General features: G+C 45.3%; 1 pseudogene; it reads right to left on the reverse strand.

Annotated features, from left to right (window-relative positions):
* Positions 1–20876: 20876 nt before the first annotated feature.
* On the reverse strand, positions 20877–21400 carry LOC147459542 (uncharacterized; annotated as a pseudogene).
* Positions 21401–22427: the final 1027 nt, after the last annotated feature.

Below are 22427 nucleotides of genomic sequence, written 5' to 3' on the forward strand. Positions count from 1 at the left end.
GGCTTGAGCTACAACCGCACAAGCAGTAATAGAATGCTCCTCCGACATTATAGGCGAAGGGCAAAATGTGATCATGCCATTGCCTAACCTTTTGTGAAGCCTTTGCAGGCCTACTTTGCGCCAATTCCCATCCTCGCTTTGAGAGCCCTAGTGGTGGGTCATTATTTCTCTGCAGGCACGGCTTGAGAACACGGATAGAGAGATGTAGCAGATATAGGAGTAGTGGCCTTATTGTTGCCATCCCATGTTAGGTAGCACAGGAAGGTCCCTGGGTGCTTGATGAGATGATGAGGGTCATTGCGGCCTGCTGGCTGCTGAGGAGGTAGGATTGGAAATCCAGAAGTAGGGAGTCAAAGCTGCACCAGTGTGCTTCAAGTCGATCCAGCACCGCCATTTGCTCCCCAAACGCCGGCTTACCGAGAGTTGCGTCGACGTTCATTGTCACCTTGGACTACACCCACTAGGGCAAGGGATTAACGCTGCAAACGAAGGCGTAGATGACCACCATGCATGGTGTCAATGAAGGGTAGGGTGAAGAGGATTTCTTAGCAGTATATGTTGGGCATTCTCGTCACTATACCATGCAGAGGGGCTATTGGGCTCCTCTTCGTCTGATCGTTCTCCGAGCAAGGTGCGCTCCAGGAGGAAACACAGCCTCAAGCTGGTTGTCAAGAAGCCTTTCAAATCGTCGAGGAAGGCCAAAACTCTTTGAAGATACCATTTCAAGATAATAACAAAACTCGAGAGGGTGTAGTGGTGTTATGTGCTGTGTAGCTGTCAGTTGACGAGAGAGAGAGAAGGTGATTGGTGGGGCTGAAGAGAGAGAGAGACAAATCAGAGAGGCAGACCAGAGAGACGTCCGTTGTTGTGTGGGTGTGGGCACCGGCATGCGTATCATGTGATAGGTGGTCGTGATTGTGGGCAGCTCACAACTGCATGGGTGGGTTGGTTGGGTGGTCTAGGAACGGGAGGGAGAGTCACGAAACCAGTACAGTGGGAGACAAGTACAGTGGATGGACAAGTACAGTGGCTGTCAAGTTGGAGTGGAGGGAGAGAACAACAGCGGTATAAGACTAGGGTGGATGGCGACTGGAGTTAGGGAGAAAAAGAGAGATTGGAGTTGGCGGGTTGCATGCAACTCAGTAAAAGAGTTTCATTGGTTGTAATTAATTGGCTCAGTTTTGACTGGTGTTCTGGCGGCCTTAGTTGCATGCAGACTGAGGAAGTGGAGAGAGAGAGATTCACTGCCGCACGTAAGTGATGAGCACTCTTGGTGAGCAATTGATCGTCCAAAGAGAGAGAGAGAGAGAGCTTGTGGCTTGCATGGGCATGGGAGAGTTTAGAGAGACCGCCAGTGGGCCAAAGAGAGAGAGAAAGAGAACCGCTGCATGGAGTTGGAGTCAGGGAGTAAGATTTGGTATGCCACGAGAGAGAGAGAGAGAGAGTGCTCGCCTGTACTCACAGACACTTAATGCTTCAAGCTTGAGCATAGTGAGTTCATGAGCTTGCTAAATCGCCGCTGCCTAGAGAAAAATTTGTTTGGCTTTCATTTGCTATTGACCAACGTTAATGTTCGATTGCCATCATTAGCGTCATGCTTCGACTCGTTGCTCATTTTGTCAACAGAGCGTCCACCGATTAACTGTTTGATGAGACCCAAGATCCACCTAATTTGTAAATGATGGAGCACTAGTCTACTATTGGATAGTTTCCCACGACTACTGTCCTTTGACACAGACACCACCCCACGAATCAGTGCCATTGTTTCCCCCGGCTTATATCCATATTTTTTTTTTCTTCAGATTTTTTTTTTGTGTTAATTTGATTCCTCGTAATCCTTTGAAAGCCTTAATTATTATTTGGTGTATTGTTCCCATGCTGCTAATGTTAATACAGCTCCTAATCTGAGTGTTCATGGCTCGATGATATCATAGAACATTGCAATTTTCCTATCTAATCTAATACTTACATACAATATGATAATGTTCTTCCCTTTCTTCTATTGACATCTCCATACCTTGGCAATTATATGCGAACCTATTGCAACTTGGAAATTTCTTATGTTCAGACACCTACCTTTTCCAACACGGGTGTAAGCACTCAAGGTAAAATACATATTGCAATAGTTACTTAATACATACATGCAAATCATTATTAATAAAAATGAGTAATTAAAAAGTACTTAGCTCCAAATTTGTCACGTTCTTCCTTCCTACAATCCGTATCTTGCCAAGAGCGATGGCCTGTGCTCTGATACCACTGCTACAGACGAAAGCGTCGCGAGCCCTGCAATATAGCAAAAACAATATACTACAAGCCATGAAACGAACAAATATGCATACCTCGAATCACACAGCGCATAATCCAAGCTGTACACGAACAGGGAGAGACAAAGAGTAAGACAGTGCACGTGTAGGCGCACCTCCTAGAGTGGAGTGCTACGCCAGCACAGCGAGAGATAAGAGAAGAGAAGAGAAGAACAGACACGAGCACTGGGTGCAATCTCCCCCCGTGCAAGAGTGACCATTTCCCTCTTGCACGTATTTCATTTATAGATTTCTTGAATGGTCAAATTGGTTACAAACTGGCCGGCCAGTCATAAATGGCCAAAGCTCATAAAGAGCACTTGAATAATAAAATGTACAATATACATATATATCCATTCGCATAGGCCTAGCTCGGTCTAGTCTTTTCCACCTGTCAGCTGCAATAAATCATAAAATGTCATTTCTATAACAGTGTGTGTGTGTTTATGGTGAAGTCATGTTGGTGACAGGAGCAAAGCGAACCCCGAACCCCGAAGGCCTCTAAAACACCGGGGACCGAATGGCGCACCTCGAGCCTGTCATGGTAAAGCAAACAGGGGGCACCACCTAGCTTCAGCGGCTAGGACGCAAACAACACACCACCATAACAAAGTTTTCATCCAAGAGAGATGGATGCTTGGGAGTAATGATGAAAAGGAAAGGGAATGAGATCAAGTGAGAGAGAGAGAGAGAGAGAGAGAGAGAGAGAGAGAGAGAGAGAGAGAGTGAGGGAGGGGGTATAGCGGCTTAGTACTTAGACATCACAAAAGGATGGCGAATCCGCACACCCTTCACACATACACAAGCTCACTCCAAAACACAAGACTAGGTGGCGATTCCGCACACCTCACATGGGCAAAACATTGCAAGACAACATACTCACAAAACCTCAAGCTTTATTTAGAGAATTAGGCGATGAAATGGGGAGCATAGGGTAGGGGAATGAGAAGGGAGAGAGTGGTAGAGCACATGGCGGATAGGTGGGAGTTGATGGCGAAGACTCGCACGAGGATTATGGCCATCATCCTTCATTTAGTTGCCCTTCATCTTCCATAGCCAAGGGTGTAGAGGTCATGCTCAACACAAGCATGGTGATTGCGGTGATGGTGATGGTGTGGGTGTGTGTGTGTGTGTGCACTAGGCACACACAGTGCATAGTGTGCTCTTTGGTGATGTTGTGTGTGTATTTAGTGTGATGGTGACCCCTCTTTATATAGGGGAGGAGGGGGGAGGAATTCTAGAATTTAGAAATGAAGAAATCATTATCTACATAGGCCATGTGACTGTGGGGCCCACTTGTCTGGCTGTGTGTATATGTGCCAGAACAGCAGTCTCATGAGAGAGAGACTAAGAGAGAGAGATGGGTTGATGAAAAAAAGTGAGAGGTGACATGGAGAATAAAGTAATTACAAGAGGGGAGAGAGGGGAGTGTGTTCAGAGGTGAATCTGTGTGCAGATGTGTGTGAACACAAGAAAAATCAGGTAACCACCGGGTGGGGATGGGTCTGTGGGCACCTTTTTCAGTGAAACTGAGTGTGTGTGAGTGTGGGGGAGGTTATTTAGCTACAAGACAAGAGACATGGCGCCCTTTAGAGAGAGAGAGGGGGGTATTTGGGTCATGGGATATGATAGGAGAGAGAAAGAGGGGGTGGGGTATACTATTTTGGAAGATAGGGTAAGTTGCATGTGAGTTAGGGTGCATTATTGGTGAGTTAGAATGCATTATTGGTGAGAGGTGGGGTAGCTTGAGGGGAGAGAGAAAGGAGAAAGGACAAGGGGAAGAGAGGGGGGGTTGACCTTTTGAGTGGACGAGAGGAAAAGGGACACACGGCGGGGCAACAGTGAAGAGAAAGGAGGCAAGGTGGGGATGGGCTGCCCCGCAGGCATGAGGTGGCCTATTTTACCTTTCTCATATATTTACATTATCATACTTTATTTTTTTCTTACTTTTTCCAATGTCTTTTATCACTCCCTCCCTAAGAGGGGGTTTTCATGGGGTGGGGACGAGAGAAAAGGGGTATGGGAGCTTGGCTTGTGAAAAGCCCCCATCATTAGCCCTCCCCTTTTGGCTAGAGGCATTCATGTCTCTAGCTCATCTGTTTGATCATTATCGTCGGAGGTGGCGGCTGATGGTGTGTCCTCATCTGGAATGTCAATAGGTGGAGCCTGGTCAAATCGAAGAAAATAAGGTTTAAGTCGCCAACCATTTACCCTGGTTTTATGAAGTTTTCCATCAGCCTCCATAAGCTGGTAGCTTCCATTGGCATACTTTTTCCTGACGATGAAAGGACCTTCCCATCGGAGTAGGAGTTTCTTATCCTTGCGCGTATCGAAGCGATTGTCGTAGCGGAGCACCAACATTCCTTTCTTCAATTCTTTTTTCCGAAGATGCTCGTTAAAGCTAAGCCATCTATGCTCTGTTTGTGCTGCATAATAATTTATTGCTTCTTCTCTGTCCAGCTGCAGTCTTTCCAAGTTGATGATGTGATCTCTCAAATGCATGTTGGGTTGTTGAAGTTGGCTTGCCATTACTCTGAGACTTTGTAGTTGCACTTCAATGGGCAAGATTGCTTCCTTACCAAATACTAGATGATACGGTGTGAATCCCAAGGATGTACGAAATGAAGTTCTGTAGGCCTATAAAGCTGGTAGTAGATACTTATCCCAGTCTCCAGAATGATTGTTTACCTGCTTGGTAATAATTTTAGAAACCATTCCATTTACCTTTTCAACTAGGCCATTACATTGAGGGTAATATGGTGAAGAGTGCCTCCTTGTAATGCCCAGTTTCTGCATTAATTCTCCTACCAAGTCTGCTCTGAAACCTGGCCCTCTATCAGAGATGATCTCTAAAGGTGTGCCAAACCTACAGCATATGTGCTCGTAGATAAATTTAGCTACCTCTACCGCTGTGATTCTAGTGGTGGCTGTAGCCTCTGCCCATCTAGTCATGTAGTCGACCCCTATGATAATGTAGAATTTTCCTGAGTTGGCCCTAGGTAATGGCCCAATGGCATCGATACCCCATTTTTCAAATGGGCCATATGAGAGAATAGGTGTCTGTGGTTCAGGCATAAGTGACCTAGTGCCGGCCTTTTGACACAACTTACACGTTTTGCACCACTGGTGTACATCACGGTTGAGGCTAGGCCATATGAAGCCTGCCTGCAAGATTTTTCTACTTGTTATGTCTAGGGCAAAGTGACCACCACAAACCCCGTCGTGACAGCTAGCAATTACTCCCGTGATTTCGTGAGAGAGAGGGACCTTCCTGAGTATTTGGTCCTTACCCTTACAGTACAAACCATCATTGATGAGTCAATACCTTGTGGCCTTCCGCGTCAGCCATTGCTTCTGTCCCTTTGTTAAATCTGATGGGCATTCCCCTGTTTCCAAAAAATGCATGATGTCAAGCAAGGCATCACTGCCTTGAAATAGAGGGAGCTTTAGTTTTATTGCTCCAACCACCACTTCCTGTAGTCTTTCACTTGCTAGGGCATCTGCTTCTTGGTTTTGAGCCCTTGGGATATGGTGTATTTGAACTTCTTCAAACTTACCCAACAAGGTTTTTACACCACTTAAGTGAGTCCTTAAACTAGGATTCTTGCATGTCCATGTTCCATTTACTTGCCTTACCAGAAGTAGAGCATCCCCAAATACATTAAGGCGTTGTACACCTTGCGAGACGCACCATTGTAGACCCTTGGTTAGTGCTGCATACTCAGCTTCATTGTTAGAATGTGAATCTAACAATTGGCCCAACGAAAATACCTTTGTCTCTTTGTCATCAAAGACCACTATGCCTGCAGCTGCTTTGTCGGACGCTCGCTTGTAGGCTCCATCAAAGTAGAGAGAGTATGCTCCTTCTACCATCGGTGGTACTGGAGGTAATCGGACTTCTCCTTCCTTAGATTGCTTCTCCTTCCCTTCAAAGACTTGGTAGGTCATGAGTCCCCCCAAACTTGCCCTTGTCATTCTTTCTACCTGTACCGTGTAGTCAAACTCTTGCAGACGAACTAGCCATTTAGTAATTCTAGCAGACACGTCCATGTGTTGTACAACATAGGGAAATATTTCATCCGTGGTTAGAATCACAAATTGCTTAGGCAGCAAATATGACCTAAACTTTGTAGTTGCAAATCTAAGAGCTAGGACTAAGTGTTCCACATGGGTGAAACCTTTCTCTCCTGCTGTCATCATTCGACTAGAGAAGTAGATTGGCCTCATGAAAGATGTCGTCGTATCCTTTTGGAGTAGCACAGCCCCCAATGATTCATCACCAACACTTGAGGTGACATAGAATTTTTCATCCCACTTAGGTGGTGAGATAGTTGGCAGAGTGGCTAAGACCTCCTTTACCTTGTTGTAGTGATGTTCGCTTTCCTCGTCTCAAGTGAAAGTTGATCTTTGAGTGAGTTGTTGCAGTGGTAAAACAAGTTGTGATAGTAGATGTATGAATCTACTTAAGTACCTCACCTTCTGTAGAAAAGAGACCAGTTGACGTGCGGTCGCTGGTGAAGGTAGGGCTATGAGTGCGGACACCTTACTTGGGTCGGCGTTGATACCTTTTGTTGAAATTTCATGGCCTAGTAGAATGACTTTACTCTCCCCAATGTGGCATTTATCCACATTTAATTGCCCACCTAGGCTCTGCAACCTGGCCAAACCTTCAGTTACCTTTTCTAAATGTGAAATACGGGAGCTATATATACAAAAATCATCAATGAACACTCTTATGGATGTTCCAAAGAACGGTTGAAAAACATATGTGACATATCTTTGGAATGTGGCAGGTGCATTTGTGAGACCAAATGGCATAACCCTGTATGCAAAACAACCCCATGGCGTGATAAAAGTGGTTTTTAGCTGATCTTCCAAGGCTATGCGTATTTGAAAGTATCCAGAATAACCATCACAGACGGTATAGCATTCAAAATCCGCTACTTCATTCAGAATTTCATCCAAGAAAGGGAGAGGAAAGTGGTCTCTCTTTGTAGCTGCATTTAGTGGTCTGTAGTCAACACAGACCCTCCACTTACTATTCTTTTTAGGCGTCACCACTACGGGTGACACCCATTCTGAGTTTTCTACAGGATAGATGAATCCCGCCTCCAGCAGTTTCCTTACCTCGGCCAAGAGTGCCTTTTCTTGTATGACCCCCAATCGTCGTAGCTTTTGCACAACTAGTTTTACCCCTTCCTTCAGCTTAATATGATGTTCCACCACTGTAATTCCTGTGATTCTTTCATAGTTGTCAATGAACAGGTTAGGAAATCCCATCAACATTTGTCAAAAACTATCTTTCTCCTCAAGTGTTAATTCCGTAGACAACATACCCTTCAACCTACTTCCTCCTAGGCCAGGTGATTTTCTCTCCTCTTCATTGGGTTTCCCTTTTGGTGATGGATCACCAGTTGTGCTTACCCTTTGTGGATCCTTCATAATGATACCCATCACATCAATGGAACTGTCACTTTCGTCGGTGGATGTGGTCTCCTCCTCAGAACTGGAAGATTCGCTTGTGGTTTCATCTGCCGATGTTTCTAGATTCATTTGCTTCTGCTTGCCAATCCTCATGTCGTAGTAGATTGTCTCCCCTTTCTTACCGGTCATGCGTAGAAGGCCAGTACCCCAATCTTGTTTTGCCTTCATGGCCATCAACCATGGCCTTCCCAAAATTAGTGGATAGCCCTCCCCCTTAGTAGGCATTACAAAAACATCTACCTCTACCTCAGTGTTGAAAGCTTTGATTTTCACGGCACTTACCACACCCACACCCACACACTTTACTTTTGCGTTGTTTGCCATCTTTGCTTTGCATGGAGAAGGCCTGTCAACCTCGAGCCCTAATCGAAGCATCATAGCTTCGCTCATTACACAGATTTGTGCACCTCCATCAATGTAGGTGTTTCCAACCCTCTTTCCTTTTATGTTTACGTCGACAATTGGAAGGATGTCATCCATGTTGCATCCCGAAATTGCTCCGGCTACCTTTGTTTTGGAGCGTCTTGTACTTACCATTTTAGACCATTGTCGCCTTACTTTAGGTACAAGATGTAGCAGCTGTGGCCATGTAATCTTCGGTCCTTGCTCTGCCACATCCAATGTTAGATCATAGGGCTTAGAACTTTCCCCTAGCTGGAAGTCGGTGATGCCCAATTTCCGTCGTGGCCTGGATGGCCTCTTGCTAGTTTCTCCTCTCATGCTTCTCTCATCATCTGATTGTGTAGCTTTCTCCCTCCTAGCTCTTTTCACAGTCATGGCTTCAAGTGGTTCTAAAAAGGTTACCTTCTCCTTACCCTTGTCCCTCTCCTTTGCTCTGGGTGGATCCACTACTACGGCTTTTCTTTTCTCTTCTAGCCTTATGATGTTTACAGGGCGATCAGGTGGTGGGGCTGGTGGAAGAGGTGGGATGGATGCTTGTAGTGGTGTCTGGGGTGGACGTAGAATTTGTGTTGGTGGGGTTGGTGCTCGGGGTGGGGGTGTTCTTTCTCTAGGGGGTGACAATTGGTTCCTCCTACCTCCTCTATTATAGTTTTGTCGTGGTTTGGGACAGTAGTACATACCGTGACCGTCTTCTCCGTAGTTGTAGCAATGATACTCCCTGTTTTGTCGTCGTGCTCTTCCAGGGTCTTGATCTCTTTCTTGACTCCTCCCTTGTTGTATTAAGTGGACAGACAAATTCTGCAGTTGGTCAGTAATATGGGCCAACATATCTTGTTGGTCATCTCTTACCCCAAGAGCCGGTGGTGGTGGTGGAATGGTGGTTGTCGTAGTTGCTGGTCGACGCGATGTTCCTGCTTCTGTTGACTCGGTTTCTTTGGCTTTCATTCACAGCTTCTTGTCCTTAAGGCGAGCAATCTCAACGGCTAACTCGTACGTAGCCGGGAATCTACCTTTCACCTTCTCCTTGAGAAGCGTCCATAAGCCATGCGTGAACCGATCTTTTTTTAGGAAATCGGGTGCAGCTTCCCCCCTTGCCAGTGACTCAACCCACCGTTCCCACAAAACCACAAATTTGGACTCATAGGTGGCATATTCTAAAAGAGCCTCCTGCTTCAAGTCTCTCAACTTGTCCCACAACTTTTCTGAAGTGGTACCTCCCCCAAAGCGCCTCTTAAAAGCGGTTTTTAAGGGTTCCCAGTCATCCTTGGTTGCTTGTGGAAGTGCATTGTACCATGATCTAGCTTCTAGCTTCATGAGATGCTTAAAGATTCTAACTCGGGATTCATCCGTATCTTTGTTGCTTACTACACATGCTACTTCAAAGTCATCTAGGAAGTCTGTTACCAAATCCTCCCCCTTCTTTCCTTTAAATGTTGGAAATGCTACACTTGCCATGATTACTGAGAGAGAGCTAGAAAGACACACTGCTTAACTTGCAAAAGTTTTTTTCTTCTTTACAAGGAGGCGTGTATACCCTCTTATACTAGGACATAGATTAAAACTTCAAACGGTACATTGCCTTGTACCAAAGGTAAGACAAATGGTTGATCTGATGCCAGAACCTCAAAAAATCGCTCCCCACCCAGCATGGTGTCAATGACGTGCTGGTAGTGAGCCTTCAAATCCAGTATTACCTTGATTGAGCGTACACGTGTTGGTATGTGTGATCTGTCTTGAGGTAGGTTGTACTGATTCATGTGAAGCTTAGAGGTGCTTAGTCACTGTCCAAGCTTGTGGGAGAGGGTGGTGCTCTTTCCTGAAACAAACTCAGTAGATCCCTAGTTTCTCTAGTGAGAGTGTGAGCCAATGATTCCGTTATCTGTGCTGCAGCATCAGGTGCGACTTGAAAACTGACTGTGATAATTACCTCGATGACTTGAGTTACCCGATTCTCAAAGTAGAATAGTGTTGATTCTCTATTGTGCAGAGCTCCTTCCATTTTGTTGTTGTTGGTTGGTTGTAGGTTGCGGACATGGTTTCGACCTTCTCCTTCTTCTTCTTGGCACTTGGCCTATGTATATCCACTGGGTTTGGCGTGTTGGTTGACTCTCCCACTGCAAATCGATTACCGTTACGCCTGGCACTCGAGCCTCGATGGAGATGCGGAGTTTGTCTAGTTGTGCTTGGAGCTCTTCTTCTTCTGTCGTCCAATTAGAAAATCCTGCTAGCCATTCATCCATTCACAATAGTTTAAGGGTTTCAGTCTTGTAAACTGAAGGGTTTCATGAAAAGATCCTCCGTGGGGGCACCAAAGGACGGGAGCAAAGCGAACCCCGAACCCCGACGGCCTCTAAAACACTGGGGACCGAATGGCGCACCTCGAGCCTGTCATGGTAAAGCAAACAGGGGGCACCACCTAGCTTCAGCGGCTAGGACGCAAACAACACACCACCATAACAAAGTTTTCATCCAAGAGAGATGGATGCTTGGGAGTAATGATGAAAAGGAAAGGGAATGAGATCAAGAGAGAGAGAGAGAGAGAGAGAGAGAGAGAGAGAGAGAGAGAGAGAGAGAGAGAGAGAGAGTGAGGGAGGGGGTATAGCGGCTTAGTACTTAGGCATCACAAAAGGATGGCGAATCCGCACACCCTTCACACATACACAAGCTCACTCCAAAACACAAGACTAGGTGGTGATTCCGCACACCTCACATGGGCAAAACATTGCAAGAAAACATACTCACAAAACCTCAAGCTTTATTTAGAGAATTAGGCGATGAAATGGGGAGCATAGGGTAGGGGAATGAGAAGGGAGAGAGTGGTAGAGCACATGGCGGATAGGTGGGAGTTGATGGCGAAGACTCGCACGAGGATTATGGCCATCATCCTTCATTTAGTTGCCCTTCATCTTCCATAGCCAAGGGTGTAGAGGTCATGCTCAAGACAAGCATGGTGATTGCGGTGATGGTGATGGTGTGGGTGTGTGTGTGTGTGCACTAGGCACACACAGTGCATAGTGTATTCTTTGGTGATGTTGTGTGTGTATTTAGTGTGATGGTGACCCCTCTTTATATAGGGGAGGAGGGGGGAGGAATTCTAGAATTTAGAAATGAAGAAATCATTATCTACATAGGCCATGTGACTGTGGGCCCCACTTGTCTGGCTGTGTGTATATGTGCCAGAACAGCAGTCTCATGAGAGAGAGACTAAGAGAGAGAGATGGGTTGATGAAAAAAAGTGAGAGGTGACATGGAGAATAAAGTAATTACAAGAGGGGAGAGAGGGGAGTGTGTTCAGAGGTGAATCTGTGTGCAGATGTGTGTGAACACAAGAAAAATCAGGTAACCACCGGGTGGGGATGGGTCTGTGGGCACCTTTTTCAGTGAAACTGAGTGTGTGTGAGTGTGGGGGAGGTTATTTAGCTACAAGACAAGAGACATGGAGCCCTTTAGAGAGAGAGAGGGGGTATTTGGGTCATGGGATATGATAGGAGAGAGAAAGAGGGGGTGGGGTATACTATTTTGGAAGATAGGGTAAGTTGCATGTGAGTTAGGGTGCATTATTGGTGAGTTAGAATGCATTATTGGTGAGAGGTGGGGTAGCTTGAGGGGAGAGAGAAAGGAGAAAGGACAAGGGGAAGAGAGGGGGGGTTGACCTTTTGAGTGGACGAGAGGAAAAGGGACACACGGCGGGGCAACAGTGAAGAGAAAGGAGGCAAGGTGGGGATGGGCTGCCCCGCAGGCATGAGGTGGCCTATTTTACCTTTCTCATATATTTACATTATCATACTTTATTTTTTTCTTACTTTTTCCAATGTCTTTTATCACTCCCTCCCTAAGAGGGGGTTTTCATGGGGTGGGGACGAGAGAAAAGGGGTATGGGAGCTTGGCTTGTGAAAAGCCCCCATCACTGGGTGTGTGTGAGCTTTTGGCAATCAGTTTATGGTCATGTCCGAGATTATGGCAAGGTCCCATTGTGTATGGATGGAAACTATAAGGACCCTTCTGAGGCTGATCTGGAAGATGCAAGACCTAGCAAAAGCGAGAGCAAAATCAGAATCCCAGAATTGGTAAAAGCATATTTACATGACTGATGTGCACGCATCCTAAACCTAGAAAAATCGCCATCAAGATCAGCTGAAGCATGACCCTTTTGGGCTCAACCTATAGCCCTATATAGAGATGCAAGACCTGGGAAAAGCCAGAGAAAACTCGGCCCATGAGCTTGTTGTCAACCACTGAAGTCGCGGAGCGGAGCGTGGGTCGACTCTCTCTCACACACACACACACACAGTGAGCTTACACAGTACAGTATGCAGAGAACTTTTAGAAGGGTTATCTCCCAATTAAACTTAGTATTCACAAAATATAAGTTAGTATATACAAAGAGTTAGAGGAAAGTGAGTTAGGCGGGCGGCCGGCCATATCCGCATAAGAGGCCACTTGGGCTTTAATCCCAACAACCTCCCACTTAAAGTCCAATGTGGCACTTTAAGTAACTGTAAATCTATGAACATAAATGTACAAAGATTTACATGGCTGCCATCTATCCAATGCCCAATACCTCATGACAATGCACAAAGCCCTCTCCTGGAAGTCCCTTTGTGAGTAGATCAGCAGGATTGTCCTTGGTGTGGATCTTCAGCAGTTGTATCTGCTTGTCTTAAAGTACTTCCCTAATGAAGTGATATTTCACATCAATATGCTTAGTCTTCGAATGGAACACTGGATTCTTTGCCAATTGTATAGCACTTTGACTATCACAATATAACTCTGGCATATCTGCATTGATTCCCAAGTCTGCTACCAATCTACCAAGCCAAATAGCTTCTTTGCATGCCTCATTTGCTGCAACATACTCAGCTTCAGTAGTAGACTGTGTAACACAATCTTGTAATCGAGATCGCCATGATATGGCACCTCCAGCCAATGTAAAGACATAGCTTGATGTAGATCTCCTCTTATCCAAGTCTCCTGCATAATCTGAGTCAGTGTATCCTCTGACACTCAAATCCGTACTACCATAGCATATGCGCATACTCTTTGTATGTTTTAAGTATCTTATGATACCTTTCACTGCCTCCCAATGTTTCTTGCCGGGATTTGACATATATCTGCTAACCACTCCCACTGCAAATGCAATATCCGGACATGTAGCAATCATTGCATACATCAAACTACCCACTGCATACGCATATGGAATCTTATCCATTTCAGCCTTTTCTTCCTCAGACACAGGACAATCTTGTTTGCTAAGTTTCACATATGGTGGCAATGGAACACTCAATGCCTTTCCCTTCTCCATATTGAAACGTTGCAAAACCTTGTCAATATACTCTGTTTGAGATAACCAAATCAACTTCTTTGATCTGTCTCTCTCAATGCGCATACCAAGTATATGACTTGCCTCACCCATGTCTTTCATGTCAAACGATTTTGCCATCTTTGACTTCAAACCTGAAATTTCTTCCAAGTGTTTGCCAGCAATCAACATGTCATCCACATACAAAATAAGGATCAGCCAACTGCCATCCTTAGCCTTCTTTGTATATAGACAATGATCGAACTCACTACGTTTGTAGCCTTGAGAAAGCATAAACTGGTGGAACTTATGGTACCATGCCCTCGGTGATTGTTTTAAGCCATAAAGACTCTTTAACAACTGGCATACCAAATGTTCCATGCCTTTCTCAACAAACCCTTCTGGCTGCTGCATGTAAATTTCCACATCTAAATCACCATGCAAGAACGCTGTCTTGACATCCATTTGGTGCAACACCAAATCCAATATAGCAACCAATGCAAGAAAGCATCTCAATGTAGTCATCTTGACCACTGGAGAGAAGACTTCATCAAAGTCAATGCCTTGTTCTTGCTTAAAGCCCTTGGCAACAAGCCTTGCTTTGTACTTTGGCTGACTATCATGAGCGGTGATCTTATACCTGTAAACCCATTTACAAGGTAGAGCCTTTTTGCCCTGTGGTAATTTAACCAACTTCCATGTCTGGTTTTTATGCAGAGCTGTCATCTCTGACTGCATGGCCAACTGCCATTTTTTCGAGTCAACCACTTGTAATGCTTCCTTGTAACAAGATGGTTCTCCGCAATCTGTGAGCATGACATAATTTAGAGATGGCACATAACGATCAGGTGGTTTGGAGACACGCTCAGAACGTCTCACCACAACTGATTCTGCCTCTCTAGCCACTATAGGCTGTTCCTGAGCCTGACCATGCTGTCTTGATGTGCTAGCAATAGGTCCATCTTCCCTGAAGACAACTCTTCTGATCTCCTCTGTCTTCTCTGGCTTAGCGTGAAACTTGGCTTCATTGAAATGCACATCATTGCTATGAATAAGCTTTCTGGACTCAGGATCCCAAAGCCGGTAACCCATCTCGCCCGATTCTCCGTAGCCAAGAAATATACACTTCTTGCTCTTTGATTCTAACTTATTTCTGAACTCCTTAGGAATATGGCTATAAGCTTCACAACCAAAGACTCTGAGATGCTTATACGAAGGTGCCTTGCCTGTCCATAGCATCTCGGCCACTGCACTCTTATCCAGAACCCTACTAGGAGACCTGTTGATCAAATGGACTGCTGTAGCCACTGCTTCCGCCCAAAATCCATCAGGCAACTCAGCATTTGACAACATGCTTCTGACCTTGTCTTGTATGGTCCTATTCATACGTTCTGCAACCCCATTCTGTGAAGGATTATATGGTGCAGTAAGTTCCCGCTTAATCCCTTTTGCTTCACAAAAGTCTTGAAAAGCTTTGGAAACGTACTCTCCACCATTGTCAGTTCTCAAGCACTTCAGCTTCTGACCACTCTGATTCTCCACCAGCTGCAAGAATGTCTTAAAGACCTTGAGCACCTCATCCTTGTGCTTCAAGAAGTAAACCCATACTTTGCGAGAATAGTCATCTATGAATGTACAAAAGTACGCTGCTCCCCCTAGTGACAAACTAGGCATTGGTCCGCATAGATCACTGTGTACAAGAGCTAACCGTTCGTCCCTACGATTCCTCTTTGATCTGTGCGGTTCCTGTGTTTGCTTACCATAAACACAATGCTCACAAAACTCGAAATCTTGAAATGAAAAGCCAGGAAAATAACCATAATGAGAAAGTATTTCCATTCCTCTTTTTGACATATGTCCTAACCTACGATGCCACAGTGACACACTTGGCTGCTCAATCACATTAATTACATGGTTTTTAACCTCTGAAACATGTAAAGTGTACAGAGTTCCTGACTTGCTGCCATGTGCTACAGTCATCGAACCTTTGGAGATCTTCCAAGCGCTGTTCCCAAAAACTGTCACATAACCCGCATCATCCAACTTCCCTGTACTAATCAAGCTCTTTCGGATTGCTGGAACATGTCTGACATTCTTGAGCCATAAAGAAGAGCCATTCTGAAACTTCAACTGCACATCTCCCACTCCAAGTATGTCACAAACCTGCTCATTGCCAAGTCTGACATAATCTTTAGTAGCCACATATGATGTAAACCACTCTTTGTGCGGAGAAACATGTAAAGATGCCCCTGAGTCGATAATCCAATCCCTCATAGCATGTCCATCCTCTGCAGTCAAGAAAACAGAATCAAGATTGCTTGTAAGGAAGATGTCACCAGCTGCTATACCAGAATCACTGTCTGAACTAGATCCTGTGACATTCACCTCTTCAATCTTCACTGAACTCTTCTTTTCATCTTGCTCAGAACTCTTTGTTTTGCCTTTTTCTTGTTTCCACTTCGTACAGTCTCGCTTCATGTGACCCTTCTTGCCACAATGGTAGCATTCTATGTCATCCTTTGACTTCGAATCACGAGACTTACTTCGGTTTTGTGCCTTCTTACCCTTCTTCTCTTTAAACTGTTGTCTCCCTCGAACGACCAAAGCACTATTGCCTTTGCCTTTGTCAATGTTCTTCCTGTTCACTTCCTCTGTGAGCAAGCTGCCTTCTACATTGGCACTTGTAAGACCTTCTGGCGCGACAGAATTACTTAACGCTGTACGAAAAGTATCCCAACTGTCTGGCAAAGTGATTAAGAGAAACATAGCCTTCACTGAATCTGGAAAGACTATCTCCTTTGCTGTTAACTGGCTGAAAATTGTGTGAAATTCATTCAGATGATTTGACATGGCTGTCCCTTCCTTCATCTTCAAATCCACCAATTTCTTGAGCCAGTAAATCTGAGAAGCAGCACTTTGTTTCTAGTACATACCACATAGCTTTTGCCATACGCCATACGCTGTAGTCTCTTCTGCTACGTTGAAGTAAACATTTTCTGCCAGTGTCAGCATGATTGTGGAACAAGCTAACTCGTCAAGCTCTTCCCACTCATCTTCAACCATACCTTCTGGTCTCTCCCCTTTGAGATTCAGTGGCTTCACTTGTTTTTTCTGCACCAAAACCTGCCAAATCTGCTTCTTCCAGAATGGAAAGTTTGTGCCATCCAGCTTCTTTATGTTGTAAAGAGTCTCACTTTGAGAAGATGCCATATCTGCCAAACTGCTTACTCCTGAGAAAAATCCGGCAGAGTTTCCCCTGTAAACTGGCCTCTGTACACAGTAAACAAGCTGTAATCAACAAGCTGAACACCTCTCTTCAGGAACTGTCAGTATTTTGAAAATTTCTGACAGAGTCTCCCCTGTAAACTGAGCTCTGGGAACCAAAAGATAGCTCAAAAAACAATCATAAATAGCTGACCAGTGACAAATCTAAAAAATCTCTGTAATATGTTGTCCTGTAAGCATACACTGTCTCCTCTCTGGGCGATGACAGAACCTGTATCTGTCTCAAGACTGAACCCTGAACAATGCCTCAACGGCCTGACGCATAAGATGCAATCCAGTGTCTACACAAAGTCATACATCCTAAGGGATAAAAGTCGCCGAAGAGGATGCGTGTAGAGGGGAACTCCAGCAACCTAATCCACCTCACACTCGGTAACCCAGCCCCCAGTGCTTGGCTTCAAAAAACCTCACACACGACCCTCTCAGATGGCTCAGCAAACTGCCCAGAACTAGCATACATCCTATAATAGACCAATCATTGTCCTATGACCGCTGCGGCGGTCTGTCTGCTAGCGTGACTCACAACTAGCAGACCCACAATCACAGTACATCAATCTGCAATACATGCCACTAGTGTCAAGCCGTCGTATGGCCACACCTCCCCTGGAACTTGGCAAGCACAAGAAGTAACAATGCAGATTGCAATATATATATCTGATGATATATATGTGTACCTGGTCTATAGATGATGCTCTGAAGACTAATGAGTGATGTATGTCGATGCCGATATTGATGTCGGCCACCTCCTACTTGCCAATCTACACAAGACGGATTTCTTTGCGGTTGAAGTCTATCTTCTGCTGTAGTGCTCAGAACGAAATTCTGAGGGCATAAACGGCTTCGAAAGGGGGGTAAAACACCAGGTCATCTAGTGGAAACGCTCCCGGAACGCCGAGTGTGAATTTTCGAACTCCGGATCCAGAATCTGTCGGAAAAGTGCGCGCGCGCGCGATTGCACAAAACCGCACTGAACCAAGGCTCTGATACCAATTGAAGTCGCGGAGCGGAGCGTGGGTCGACTCTCTCACACACACACACACAGTGAGCTTACACAGTACAGTACGCAGAGAACTTTTAGAAGGGTTATCTCCCAATTAAACTTAGTATTCACAAAATATAAGTTAGTATATACAAAGAGTTAGAGGAAAGTGAGTTAGGCGGGCGGCCGGCCATATCCGCATAAGAGGCCACTTGGGCTTTAATCCCAACAACCACCTGGCAAAAGCCTTGTGTATCAGATGCGTTATGGTTTCATTTTGCTGGTGATATCAAATTGACAACACTTCATTGTTGCGACCACTTACAAGTGATAAAGAACAAACAACCAGATTAAGACAACCCAAATGAACTTTGGGATATCTACAAACTAGTCTAGCTTCTTGGGGACTACACATCATATCAATCTGATTGTTCCAAAAACAAATATATTGCAATTGTCCAAGTCATGTTCACAAAACATACATAGCTTGCAAAGTTCCAATGAGGCATGACATATGAGGATGACCCTAAACCGCACGCAAGTCATATAAAAGTAATTCGTGTCTGCAAGGCATAGACCTTCTCATATATCCGTCCATCATCAAGCTTCACACAGAGATGTCATTCACAATCAATATGCGATACCTCGTGGTCACATGCTATGATAGAACCATTGGCCGGGTTCTCACCATGCCATAACTGTACAAGGTGGTTCATGATCTGGGAAGTTGAATTTGCAGACAAGTGCTTCTGAGATAGACGGAGCAAAGCATGGCATGTATGGCAACATACTATATTTGAGCCATCAACAAGAAGGGTTTTGCTACAACAATGCCGACAATTAACATGTCGCCATTTCTCAAAGCGCACTCGATTTCGCCCTCGCTGGTGCTTACGTTTCAAGGAACCTGTGTTTCTGGTTTTTTTTCCTGGTTGGGGACAGCCTTCAACAGCCTCACCTATGCCATCAATGATACACGATAGCCTGCCATGCCCAAGCCATGTTTGTGTGACATTTGCTTGGATTTGTTTGATGCTACCCTTTCTTGGCAAGCTGATCTCCTCCGGCTCATGGAGATTCTCCAAGTTCTCCATAGAGATCTTTAATTTCTTCATAGCAACCTCCTTTTGCTGCAATGTCCACTACGGTAATACATCAGCCAATTGTCGCAAGAACTCCCTAGAGTTGTCGATACAATTGACTATCTCCATGTCAATCTGTTGCAAGTATGGTCCAATGCCATTCATATCAGTATCCATGCTTTGTCATCACATCCACTCCCTATTTCAAAGACTTGGGCACATTGTTGCATTTCATCGCTGGTTGCAAGGTCAGCCATTGCATGCACGCTATCCACAATATGTAAAATTGCATGAAGCATTGGAAAATAGCTTTGAAGTATTAACCAAAGCCCATATAGATGCTTGCATTGGGAGGACCAGTCTGGGAAATCACAGTACAAGGATTGCATGCTCACATGGTACCAAGAGTCTGATGTCATGCTTTGAATCTTGAAGAGTAATGTAGATTCGTTCACCACCTGAAGAGTTTCGGGATTAATCTTGTATCGTTGACATAGCTTCTCTCTAGCAGCTAGTACCTTTGTTGCACTCTTGCTTGAACCATACACAGCAAATCATCCAGAATCCGTTGTCAATGAACATGCCATGAACTTTACTAAGAGGTAGATCGAAGAGAAAGTCCAAGGAGTGGGACAATAGCTCACCTAGCTCTTGCTTTTGCTTGAAGAACTCCAAGAGAGTTCCTCCCATCCAGCTTCCACTCCTGGCATTGCCAACAAGTGCATGTAGTAGATCCAAGGCTGACCTATTTATCCTCGCATCCAAGAGAGTATACTTGACATATCGCCAAAGTCTTTCCACCAAATTCGTTGTGTACACATTGCCATGGGGAAAAAGATGTCCAAACTTCGGCCAGTGTTCACGCCATACACATGACTTCGAGCACCGTCCATTGGAGACATAACGTTGAATATTTGCATGATTGGAGTAGTCCGGCAAGAGGCGCTGAAAGCGAGCTTCAAAGTCGTCCTCGGAGCTGGAGTACATCAAGTTACACATTGAAGAATAAACATGGTCTTGCATGTGTCTTGGCACTTGCGGCAAAAGGTTCTCCACCCAAGCCTTTTTGACATGAAACCAACAACAAGCCAGGACATGACATGCTACTTGGACTCGTTGTCCTTCACTGTGTTTAGCCCAACAAGCAGGATCATCTTTGATGTCTCTCAAGATGGCATTCAATTCTTGGGGACATTTGTCTATCACAATTGCATTCGGTCGTATGCTGCCCCTTCTCGAGAATATCATCTGGATGGTCAATTCAAGGGCAACGCTCTCTTGACATGTCCCAGGGTCACTTCTGCACATCATCAACCACAAAGGAATCCCTGTACCATTTTGATTTGGCAAAACACCTGCATACAATGGCAACCCATAAACGTTTGTCTTGAATGTGCTGTCCACGGCCCATGCATGTTGTGAGAATCGAATACACATCTGAAGCATCCAATCATCTTAAATGATGACGACCAACGGCTTGTTCCCTCACTGAATTGCAACTGTGCGTTGAAAGGACAACCGCACTTCTTCGTTTTCCTGTCTCTACACTTGTTTTCTCCATGATGCCTTCTTGAACCACCACGATGACAGACATAGTAGTCCTCTACCTTTCCTTCGCCTACCTTGGCTGATCTTATCTTAACAAGCCTGACTTTATGGTTTATCATAATACTCTCCAGCACATCACACACATGAAATCTATCTGTAATAATTTTTTCACTCGGAGTTTTCTCACCGGCATTGCCCTTCCCTCCAACCTTCTGAAACATAAGCGATTCAGATTGGAGGACAGGATCCTTCTTACATACCAGACAATTTCTGATCGCATCTCTAATGAATGAAGTAGGTATGCCATGCCTTTTGATATCCGTACACCATGCAGTTTTCACATGATTCATAGTTTCCAACATGCTCAAATGAGCCCCTTGTTGGTCGACGTGACATTGTTCTGTAATGGTTGCCCACTCCTCCTTTGGTGCAATGACTCTGGGAGGGACACCCTTCAAGAAGATCCTAACTGATCCATGCCGAGGGGATCCTCAGATCACAAGATTGTCCTTCATCTTGTTCCATCGTTTTACATCATGCATGCCAACATTGTGCAGCATACCCAATGTTGTCTTACAAATCCCTTGAAGATCTAATAGCATAAGGTCATAGCTCTCCAGAGAAAAGCTAAAGAAATGGTGAGAGCATGCAACTCTGGGTCAAAAGATTGGGTCACGGGTTTCCTCCTATGGATTGAATCTGCAAGGAAGGTTGAAGGGGATTTGGTAAACTCCTTTACTTGGTCACCACCACTAGAATGGGATCCTGATTCCATGGAAGCACTACTTGAGCCTGTTGTTGATGACGAGTTGCCTTCCTCCAACTCCTCATTCAAATCAAATATACGATATTGCTTTTGTTTCTCCCCATCCTCGAAAGCATCCAATCGTGTCTCCATCTTGCCCGGCATCCCTCGATCTCCCTCTGCCTCCCAGGTTACATTTAGGTCAATGGATTGCATAACTTGTTTTGCCTCCCAAGGTACATTGAGGTCCAACATTTGTCTGCTCTCCATACCTGTTGTGGCTTCTTCCCTCTACCCTCCTGCCTCTCAGAGATAATGTGTGGCCTCTCTGCCCAAACCCCAACAGCGTGGCCTCTCCGCTTGTCGACCCCTCAAAAGCGTCCCAAATTCAAATTTCCACCCTGATGACATGGCACTTCCCTCAGCTTTATCCCGCTTGAATTTGGCCAGCATGCCCAGGTCCCCCCCCCCTCCCGCCCCCCACTGTCCAGGTTTAGTTTTTACAGGTATGCACGGTCCAGATCCCCTCGATAAGCCCCATTCCAGTTCCCTGCCATTGATCCCCTTACCCCCCCCCCCCCCCCCCCCCCCCCCCTTTAAATGCTATGTGTTATATAGTCCTGAGGGTCCTGGACCGACGAGAGGCCTTTAGCGCGGGTATGCCCGCTTGCGGGAATGGGCATTATTCGTAACTCATGAGACGTGGCTTGGGAATGGACCCTTTGAAGGTTTGTTATGGAGAGTGGTGGAAAGTCTAGGTGTGGACTTACTTTAGAGGATTTGGTGGGGGACGTGAGTATTAAGGATACACGCATGCATAAGCAGAGATTAACGGACCTTTGGATTTGTGAGCAGAATAACAAAGGATAGCGAGCAGGGATATGCAAGTTTCGGCTCCGCGCGAGGGCACACCAGGGTTCACGTCTTCCCATTGTGGACTCGACTCATCGTCACCTTGCATGGGTTGACATAGGACGCAAGCTGACCCAGTGTGGGGGCCGCGAGCAGACTTCTGCACCTCAGTTTTGAGGAGCAGGTCGCTCTTCACAGGGATGTAGGGTCTAAGCATGTATTGGTGGTACCACTATTTCACTTTTTGAGGTACCACCCAAAGAGTACTTTGGAAAGGAATTTGTGATAAATTCAAAAAAGAAAAGGGGAATTTTCAAATGTTAATGGCCTTAGTAGTTGGAAGGGGCCACTGATTGTAGGGAGGGGCGGCTCAATCATCATTTCAAGATATGCGTAATGTGACTTGTCATAGGACGACTTCAACTTTTGATAGATTCTTCCTGCG

The sequence above is a fragment of the Adiantum capillus-veneris genome, chromosome 4, assembly GCF_014529385.1.
Source record: "Adiantum capillus-veneris isolate H3 chromosome 4, ASM1452938v2, whole genome shotgun sequence".
Classification (NCBI taxonomy): domain Eukaryota; kingdom Viridiplantae; phylum Streptophyta; class Polypodiopsida; order Polypodiales; family Pteridaceae; genus Adiantum; species Adiantum capillus-veneris.